General features: G+C 33.5%; 1 pseudogene; it reads right to left on the reverse strand.

The window, feature by feature from the left end:
- Window positions 1–1,000: 1,000 nt before the first annotated feature.
- On the reverse strand, window positions 1,001–8,185 carry LOC142632236 (stearoyl-[acyl-carrier-protein] 9-desaturase, chloroplastic-like; annotated as a pseudogene).
- Window positions 8,186–10,685: the final 2,500 nt, after the last annotated feature.

The following is a 10,685-nucleotide window of genomic DNA, read 5'->3' on the forward strand; positions in this document are numbered from 1 at the left end:
ATACCCTGGCGCAAGTCATACGCGCGATGGAGGCAATGCCACCCATGAGGATGATGCCAAGGCCATGCAGAGGGAGATTGACCACCTCAAGAAGAAGCTGTGCCGTGTCAGACGAAGGCGGGCTTCACCCCTATCCAATCCTTCTTCAGGAGAATCCCAGGGAAGCTGCCATGATGTTCCAATTCCTTCAATGCTAGATTCCTACAGACGGCGCCAATTGTAAGTGCACAATTTCACCCGAACCCAATAACAAGTGTTGGGCTCAGGCCCAATGAGCCTTATACAATAAAACTTATAGAGAATGGGTTTGAAATCTAGGTTCAGGATGTTGGAAGTTCGATTAACAGAATAAAGTGCCACAATCTAAACAAATGGAAGACAAATATGACAAAGAGACCTCCTCATACTTAAGCCGAGGACGACATGTGTATTTATGTTCTCTTTCTATGTCAAAGTTTACAATTCCTAGTTTCTGTTTTCTCTCAGCGGAAAGTGCAGCGATCCCCCTTTCTTTTCTCTTTCGTTTCCTTATATATTTCTCCTTCACTGGTTCATACACGTGTCGTACAAATCTTCCCCTTCGATACCTGTCCCATCCACCGCCTCATTGAAGCCTTCAAACAATAGCAGGGAGGCTGAATTCTACTGTTCATAGGTCACTTCCCCATTAATAAGGTCAGGGAGGTAGATGCAGGGTCTTTAATGTAGAGGTCGCAACATTTTTCCTAGATATTTCTCTCACATCCTTGCTTCTAGAGGATGCTTGGATCACCCTCTTACCCATCAGTTTTTCCAGAATTCTGCCTTTAACCCGTTTAGCAAGTCCCAGGGTTATCGCCGGGCCTGTTCGAGAAGACATTCATCCTCGGACAACTCCTCGGACCTTTACATTGCAGACTGACTGGTGGGCCTGGAGGCCCTGATAAAAAACGAACTGGTGCCAGCCAATCAGGCCCAAAACCCAAATGTTTATTCAAGAGTTTTTACCCCCCACAATAGCCCCTCAAAACTTTATTTTTCCCACCCATCCAAGGAGAGAAATAGAGTAATGATTCGACCATATTACCTCCCACATGCTTTGTGAACCGCCACACGTGTATGGGTCCTTTCGTTCCCAAAAAATGCTTCTGACGCTTCGAAACCCGGAACGCGCGCATTTATGACCGCAAGTTACATCCTGTCCCCCACGTTCAAGTTACATCCTGTCAAAAAGCTTTTCAGCAATTTTTGTATATGCAGTTTCATGGCGCTTCTCATCTAAGGCTATTATATATGCCACATATCTGGGCAAGCTTTATGTCCCCATGTTGCATGGCCAGCTTGGCTGTGTTCCCATGAGAAATAAATGTTGCTCGTTCTTAGAATGATGTGTAAATGGATAAAAGGTATGGATCATACCCGAGGCCAAGATCCTAGGTACAAAATGCAAATCAAGTTAATCCATACAAATTTTAAGAATAAAGATCTCCATCCAACACTGTAATAGTATAATAAGGAACATCTTAAGCAGGGTTATGTAAATGTAATATGAAAGCAAGGCTTAACTCGTCAATGGCTATTTTAGGTTTGTGATGCAAACTCCTTGTGACAGTGTTAAAGAGAGTTGTAATTATTAATTGTATGAATTAGAGATTAAAAGTTGATCAATTATTTCAATTTTGAAAACCAGAAATTATTTCAAGCTTTACTTCCCCATGTTGCATGGCCAGCTTGGCTGTGTTCCCATGGGAGATATATGCTGCTCGTTCTTGGAATGATGTGTAAATGGTCCAAAGGTATGATTTATCCCCGGTGCCAATATCCTAGGTCCAAAATGCATTAGACATTAACATGTTGAACTATATGAATTTTGAGAGTGCAGATCTCCATCCAATAACATTATAAATTTGAAGAGCATTTCATGTGGGAATAACATAGCAAGGTTTAAATCGTCGATGTTAGGTTTTAGATGCAAACTCAATGTGACATTGTGTTAAAAGAGAGTTGTAGTTATTCTATTTGAATTATGTTAGAAGTTTGGACAAAGAACTGACTGCAATTTTGAAAACCCAGAACTGTTTTGATTGGAATTGCACCTATCTGTTAACCAAATCTGATAATTAGAACAAATTAACCCCTAACAAGCATGGATACCACAAAACCTCTAACGTGTCCATGTCGGACACACCAGGAACGCTTTTGCAAGCTTGTCCTCATTAATTGGATATATTTTTTTAAAATTTTGATAGTTGTTATTTATTTTGAAAACTTATAAAAAAGTGCCTATAAGTAAATATATTTACCTAATATATTAATTAATTAATTGTTGTATCTTCACCATAATGAGTCCTAATTTTTTTTTAAAGAATTATTGTGTCATCATGTCTCATGTCTTCACAAAAATATATAACTATTTAGAGCTTTTTTCTTGCAAACAATAGGTGATAAAGACTAAATCATGTTAATTGTTTTCTCTCATAAATTTCTTTAGGTTTTTTAATTTTTTATATTTTAAGGTGTAAAAGGAAAAAATTGTTAAAATCTTCATTTCTTATAAGTTAGAAAAGTTTTGAAATTCTTATGTTGCATATCTTACCATTCCTGACCCAATCAAGTATTGAGTTGTCTTCTCAATTTGCTTCATGTCCACTTTTATAGAAAGGAAGAGGTACTTATTGAGAAGATCACCATGTCTGTTTTCTTCTGCACTCCATGCCCTAGCCCAAATTGCCCAAGGTGTGTTATCTACACCCGTTTCATCATGAAAATTTTTTGTGGAATTAATTCGAGTTTGGTAAGTTGGAAAGGCTTCTTCTGTGATCATATCACCAACTAAGGCAACAAAGTACTTGTCGGGAATGTCTCTTGTTCTCTTCCTTAGTTCATCGACTTGCTCAATAGATCCATCTGAGGTAGGGTCTGGTAAATAATCTTGTGGTTGCCAACATTTCTCAACAGGTATTAGGAGAGTTAGGACATTGTTTTTAGCCCAATCCTCCATAGATTTGAAAATTTCAACCGCCTTAGGTGGCATGGGACAGGCTTTGTTCACATTGAATTTATTGGGATGGCCTAAACACTTTTCTGCTCCTCTAAATCCAAAGAGAGGGAAGCAATTAATGTTAGGATGTTGAATCTAAAATGCAAACCATGGTCAAATTAAATACTTATGAAAACAACAGTTTTTTATGTATATCAGTTTGGAACAAATTAATTTTAGCTTTGTGAAATTGTAATTGTTTAAAAAAACTGTACATAGATAAAAATATATATATATTTTTTTATAAAACAAAACGAACTTTATAAATGTTGTATCACGAAAAAAAAAAAAGTGATTTTGAACTACAATGCCAAATGCATCCTTCATTTATTAGTAGGGTGTTGATTTTGGGTGAGCCCAAAAGAGAAAGTTCAAAACTCCTTCGAAACGTCCAATAGAGGCTAATGGTACATAGCAAAAAAAAAAAAAAAGGCTCAATGACATAAAGTCACTAGAGTAAAGTAGATTATACAATACTTTCAATATTTGTTAGTGTCAAATACAGCAAAATGAGGAAAGCAAAGGAGACGATAAAAGAAATAGAGAGCATTATTGTGCTTCTGCATGTACAAAATACCTTTAAGTGATGGGGTAATTATTGAGTACTCCTAGAATACCATAAATGCATACTTCCCCCTCTCATATAACCGTGGGTCTCACTAATTAAATTTGTAGTGAGACTCACAATTCATGTGAGAGGTGGGAGCACGTACATATGGTACTCCCAGAGTATTTAATAATTTTTCTACGTGTTGTTACCTTACGCTTTGTTTGTTTTGGCAATAATATTTTCTAGAAAATGAGTCATTTTTCAAAAAGTGTTTTTTATACAACTATCTCATTTTCCTATGTTTGGTAATAATCTTAAATGAGTTGGAAAAAAAAAATCCTAACTTTTCTTATTTAGTTTGCTGTAAGATAGAGTTGTTTTTCAACAAAAAAAAAAATAGTGGAAAACAATTTCAAAAAATAAGTTATACTTTATATGTTGTACAAAATAGTTTTCTTTTGACTCATTTTTTCTAATACTACCAAACATTGAAAAACATAGAAAATTATCTTTGCACAATGTTTCCATCGAAACAAATAGAGCATTAGATTGTCTTAAGTGATTGAGTAATGTAAGTATTTTGGGTAATTAAGATGGTTATTAACTAGGTTATTAATGCAATGCTTTGTAATACATTTGAGATGCTCCTAGGATCAATGAAAGGAAGGCAGGCTTCAATTTTGTTTTTGCATAAGTACTAGGGTGGGTTGGATTAATCATAATTTAGATAAATATTTTGCTAACCTTGTTTTTATGAACCCTTTTAGGCCGAAAGGGTACTTAGAGAACCAAATAAATCTGCCAAAGCTCAAGAGGAAGCATTAAACAAAGTTGGCATGCTTCTCATTGCTAAATGCGGTCAGGTAGAGTTTTTAGTCACATAGAGAAACTTGTGAAGGTATATCCCTTTGTGTGTACATGGCTAGCACATGGGTTTATTCATGGTTGCTCAAATTATGCAAGTGTCACCATCCCACTTTGGAAGCTTTATATCTTCGACCATGTTAAACCCAAAATAGACCTAATCTTTACCCTCCATACTATACCCCTTAGCTTTCCCCCATTAAAGTACCTGGGCTTGGGCCATGTGTAGGATGAAATAAGATATTACAAAACAAAGATAATTGGAACTAAGGGCTTGGGCTTTGCTTCTTATGGGCCTCTAAGGTCTTTAGCAAAAATAGGCATCAGTATATCTTTCAAAATATCTAAAGAATTAAGTAATCATACCGATAAAAATATAATAAAAGTGATCATCATATTATTATAACTTTGTATGCACGCATATATATACCTTGTCTAATTAGCAAATGTAATAAATCATGATATTATAATATATTGTGCGAAAATCAACCATTCAAATGATTTATTGATCCATCTTTCATTCTAGTTATAAAAAAGGTTAATTCTTGCTCAATAAATCTATCTAAAGTAGGATCTGACAAAAAGTCTTGTAGTTGCCAACATTTTCCAACAGATTTTAGGAGAGTTAGGACACTGTGTTTAGCCCAATCCTCCATAGATTTGAAATTTTCAACCTTCTTATGTGGCACTGGACGGTTTTTATTTTATTTTATTTTATTTTTTTTTTTTTTGCATTGAATTCATTAGGATGGCCTAAACACTTTTCTGCTACTCTAAATCCAACGAAAAAAATTGAGAGAAGTAATTAATTTTAGAACGTTGTAGCTAAAATGCAGGTCATGGTCAAATTAAATGCAATATGAAAACATATATTTGTTTATGTATGTCAGTTCCATACCAATTTTTTTTTAGCTTTATAAAAATGGAGTTAAAAAAAACTGTAACTAGATAAACAAATAAATAAAAGTCAATAAGAGTTGTGTCGAATATAAAAAATTAAAAGAAAAAGAAAAAGAAATAAAGAGGTGATTTTTTTTTTTTGAGAATCAAAGAGGTGATTTCAAATTGCAATGCCAATTGCATCTATCATTTATTAGAGTAATTGCAGCAGTGGAGTTAAATAGTTATATAGCTATTTTAGCTCCACTCAAACACAAAAAATTCTCCTGCAACAGTGGAGGTAAAGCAAAAAAATTTAGCTAAAGTGCTACAGTGCTCATGTATCAATACACGAGCACTGTAGCTGAAAGCTATAAAAAATAAAAAATAAAAAAAATAAAAATTTATTCACTTTTCCAATTAAATTGTGGTTGAATATTTTTTGGGTAGTGAGATATATTATTTTATTTTAGTAGATATATTATTTTATTGTGATGTTTATATTATTTTATTGTGTTGAAAGTTAAAATAGATCCACTGCTGCAGCATATTTTGTAAAATGAGTAGGTAAAATAGATAAAATAACTTTTTATGGAGCTAAATTGTTAAAATTTTAACTCCACTGCTGTGAATGCTCTAGTATATAGTTTAAACATCTTGTAGGGTTGATTTTGGGTGAGCCCAAGCAAAATGGGAATGAGCCAACTAGCACGGGTTGAAAAGAGAAGGGAATCAAATTCAAAACTCATTCTAGATATCCAACAGGGGCTAATGGTACATGGAAAAGAAAGCATCTTAAAGACACGAACTCATAGGAGGTAAAATATATTAAACAATACTTTCAATATCTATTAGTGTCAAAAAATAAAATAAAATAAAAGAAGACGAGAAAAGCAAAGGATATGAAGAGAGAGAGAGAGAGAGAGAGAGCACTACTATGCCTTAAATGTTTGAGTAAAGTGTGTTAGGTAAGATGGGTATTTCAAGGGTTATTAATGCAAGGTATTGTAATAAATTTGAGATGGTCCTACGCTACAAAAAGGATTTGCTATTTATAATGAAACTTTTTCAACGGCTACAAAAAGCCATTGGAAAGACTAAACTTTTTTACAACAAATCTCTTTCATCAAAAATGGCACTTAGAGAACCTAATAAATTGCCCAAAACATCAATTTTGTTTTTACTTAGGTATAAGAGTGCGCTGGCTTAATCACAATTTGGGTAAAGTTTTTACTAACCTTGATTTGCTGAACCCTTCCAGGCCCAAATGACACTTAGAGGACGTGATAAATTGGCCGAAGCTCATTAAAGAGCATTAAATGAAGGGGGCATGCTTCTCATGGCTAAATATTGTCAGCACTTTGGTTTGTTCATAGGCCTTCAGATTTTTCATGTGTCACCAGCTGACTTTGCAAGTTTTGTACCTTGGGTCCATTTTAAACCAACATATAACCAATCTTTACCCTCCATACCATACTCTTTTAATTTCCTCATTAAATAAAGCACATGACTTTGGGCGTTAGCAAAAAAAAAAAGTACATGACTTTGGGTCATGTGTAGGATAAAATAAGATATTACAAACAAAGATAATTGGCCCCAAAGGCTTAGACTTTGATATGTGTGGGCCTATCAGGTCTTTAGCAAAAAATGGCATCTACATATCTTTTATAATTTTTAAATAATTAAGCAATGACACCAATTAAAAAAACAATGGGTATCAAGGTCGGCCTAAAGCCCCAACTAACCTTTTATAAAAATGGTCTCACCCCAATTATAAAAAGGCCCAAATTTTATGATTATAGATTTTTTTAATGATTGCACACTATTTTACTCATGAGTGATGATATTACAACTTTTACTACATAAAACTTATAAATTAATATATCACCAATCATAAAAAATAAAAAATAAAATTCAAGCATCATTACTTAGGTTGTTGAAATTCATTATTCACATTCATTGCAACATCAAATTATGAAAATTTTGTACTAAACTTTTTCGTAACTTTAGCATTTTCTTTTTCTCATCTTCAACAAGACTCCAAAATACGAGACTAATAGAAAAGTAACAAAATTGGAACCCCAAAATGTGAAGAAAAAAATATTGTAGATGTGTTACACAATAATTTTCCTTAATACCTTGGGATCTTTTTTTTGTGAATCAATATCCTACATGGTAAATTGTCAACATTGGCCACCTAATCTTTCAAATAGTGCACACCAAACAATTTCTATCTCTCTTAACACCAAATATAAATTTGAAAATTAAACTACAACTTTACATAATCATGCATTGCCTTATATATAAGATAAACTAAACCTTTTTTTGTAAAAAGATAATAAATTTTCGTTTCTTTTTGTTAAATTTTATTCCTCAACTATGATATTTAATTCTTTATATGAAAGTAATTAGATTAGCTAATATTAATTCATCAAATTAACCTAATATTAGTTAATATAAATTGATAAAATTAACTTTGGTTTGGTTAGTGTAAATAAATTTATTTATTTAAAAGGCCTCATTTGAATTCATCGCCTTAGGCCTCAGATTATATCAAGCCTGCCCTAGATAGTATCGTCATGACTTTGTGTGTATGCTCATATAGCATGTTTAAAGAGCAAGTAAAATAAATCAAGATATTATAATACATGATGTGAAAATCAAAAATTCAAATGAGTTATTGATCCATCTTGCATTCTAATTAAGAAAAATGTTAATCCTTGTGATGAGAAATTTGAAGTATAAACTCACTTAGTGTTGGAGAAGTAAGTGGAGGTCATAGAAGACTTTGGAGATATATGAGATCTCATCAATGGGAGAGCAAATACTGAAGGAAGGGAGTGAAAGTTGAAGGAGTTGAGTATTAAAGCCATGCCTTCTCTTTAACCTCTCTTCTAGCTCCAGAACACCGGGCACTGAGATAAAGAGGGAACTTAGTACTTAGTTGTTATGAAATTAAGAATATATATAGAAATCAATGAGGGAGACAGGGGGGTAGAAGAAGAATAAGAAGACGTGGTGGAATGTGAGAAGAGTTTAATTACTATTTTTTCTCTCTTTTAAGGGAGTTTAATGATTTAATGGAATAACATCACTGATATTTATAAGTATGATGGCATGGCCACTAGTGTACTTTTTAACCATTGAATTTATTTAAAATGAACGATTTTAAAAAAGTATAGCTCTGCATAATTAAAGCTCTATATACAAAGATGTATTGAAAATTTGACATTTTAGCGTAGTACTATTGTACAATATTGTTATTCCTTGCAAAGGAAAGTTCCCCATAATAATTAATGTAATGCCGGCTAGTCTACAATCTACAAGGTATGCTTTAGTACTAGAGTGTCTGTTATTATGGGGGTCGAAATTAGGCTCTTTTTTCTTTTAATTTTTTTTAAGGATGTCATACAATTAAGAAAATTGACTTTAAAAAGTTTTTTTTAATAAAAAAAAAAAGGTTACTTTAAAAGCTCCACTATTTATTTTGGAAAAATCATTCCTTTCAGGTAGCCCAATATTAGGTTTATTAAGATAAAAAGTAAAATCTATCTCAAAAAAAAAAAAAAAAACATTGATGGAACAATGTTTTCCAACGAACTTCCTATTCCACCGAACCTACACTAATTACATGGAGTAATATTATTTAGGATAAAATTTAAGTATACCCCTTAGATGTAGTGTATTAGGTTCTCAATTTTTTTTTTGTAGAGTTATTGGGTTCTCAATTAAATTTACATGGAGTAATATTATTTAGGATAAAATTTAAGTATACCCCTTAGATGTAGTGTATTAGGTTCTCAACTTTTTTTTTTTTTTTTTATAGAGTTATTGGGTTCTCAATTAAATTTAAACACCCGGTTACATTAATCAAAGTACATACAATAACATCATTTTTAAAAATAATTAAATTCAATGCAATTATGTATATGAATAGAACTGACGAAGCTAATGTATTGCACCTAAAATATTGTGCCTAGGTTTTACCATATTATTTATTCATTTCACTTCTACTAGTAATGTCCATTTTAAAGTCTATATTGTTAGGAGGTTTTTCAGTTTATGCTCTATAATTTTTCTAAATGAAAAATGTCCCTACACCCTCCTAAACTTGAAGGAAGTGGCCCATGGCACTCCCCTGAACTTTTATTTTAACCAATTTACCCAGTGACGGCTCCAGGAATTTTTCACAGGGTGTTTCTTAAAGAGTATAAATTACACAATCCACTGTGCATTATCCACGGCTCAACCCACTGCCTAATATAATTTAATTTGTTTGTCTTTTATAATGTATTGGTTAATTAAATTATTAATTATTGTTGTTTAGTTGCTTCATTATTTTTCTTTACTAACTACTAGTAGTCTAGCACACACCCCATGTGCATTATTCATAGCTCAACCCACTGCCTAGAGCCTAACATAATTTAATTTTTTGTCTTTTATACTACCTCTACATGCCTTCAGCCTTTACTGCCTCTACCTATCCACTTCTCCAATTCAAATATCCCACCCCATGGCCCCCATCCACTGCTCACTCAACAGACAAGAGTCACAAGAGGCAATCAACATTCCACATAATATTAAACATAAAAAACATTCACAACACACAAAATTCAAAATACACAAAACGACAAACTCACAAACCAATAAAGTCAAAATGTCAAATAAAGTTATAAACTAAAGGCAATTAGACATTTAGACATAGAGAAACAGAGAGATAAAGAGAATCTCATTTCAGTTCAAAGAGAAAGAGAGAGAGAGCTCTGCTCTCACTCGGTCACTCTTAGATTTGAGCACAGCAATTAGCAAAGCCAAAGATGTAAGATTTAGATGAGATAGACTGATAGAGAAAAAGAGAGAGAAGTAAAGAACTGAAACTTGAGGCCTGAGGAGTGGCACCGCGGTAGCACGTCGATGCGGGAACTCGAGGGACGGGGGTCGAGGCGACCAGGCAAGCCAAGCAATTTCGGATCCGATCTCCGATCTCGCTGACGCTGTTGCTTGAGTTTTAGGCCTGGTGTGCTCTATTACGCAAGTTTGAGGCGGTCCAGGCGGAGGCCCCGTCGCGCTGGTGTGCTTGGAGCTTGGTCGTTGATGAGGTATTTTTCGTTTAGGTTAGGAGTTCAGTTTTGATTTCAGTTTTGCTAATTTGCTTTACCATTTGATGATTTTGATCAATCGGCGGACGCGTATTGGTAAATTGGGTTTTGGTTGTTTTTTTTTTTTTTGTTTTTTGAGAATCCATTTGGGTTGGGCCGTATTTAGTTAATAAAAATTTAACTAAAATTTTTTTGAGAATCCGTTTGGGTTAGTTTTGTTTAGGATTGATGTTGAGCTTTTTTTCCCTAGGGTGGGCTTGCAGTGTTAATTTTT

Source organism: Castanea sativa, chromosome 4, assembly GCF_040712315.1.
Source record: "Castanea sativa cultivar Marrone di Chiusa Pesio chromosome 4, ASM4071231v1".
NCBI lineage: Eukaryota > Viridiplantae > Streptophyta > Magnoliopsida > Fagales > Fagaceae > Castanea > Castanea sativa.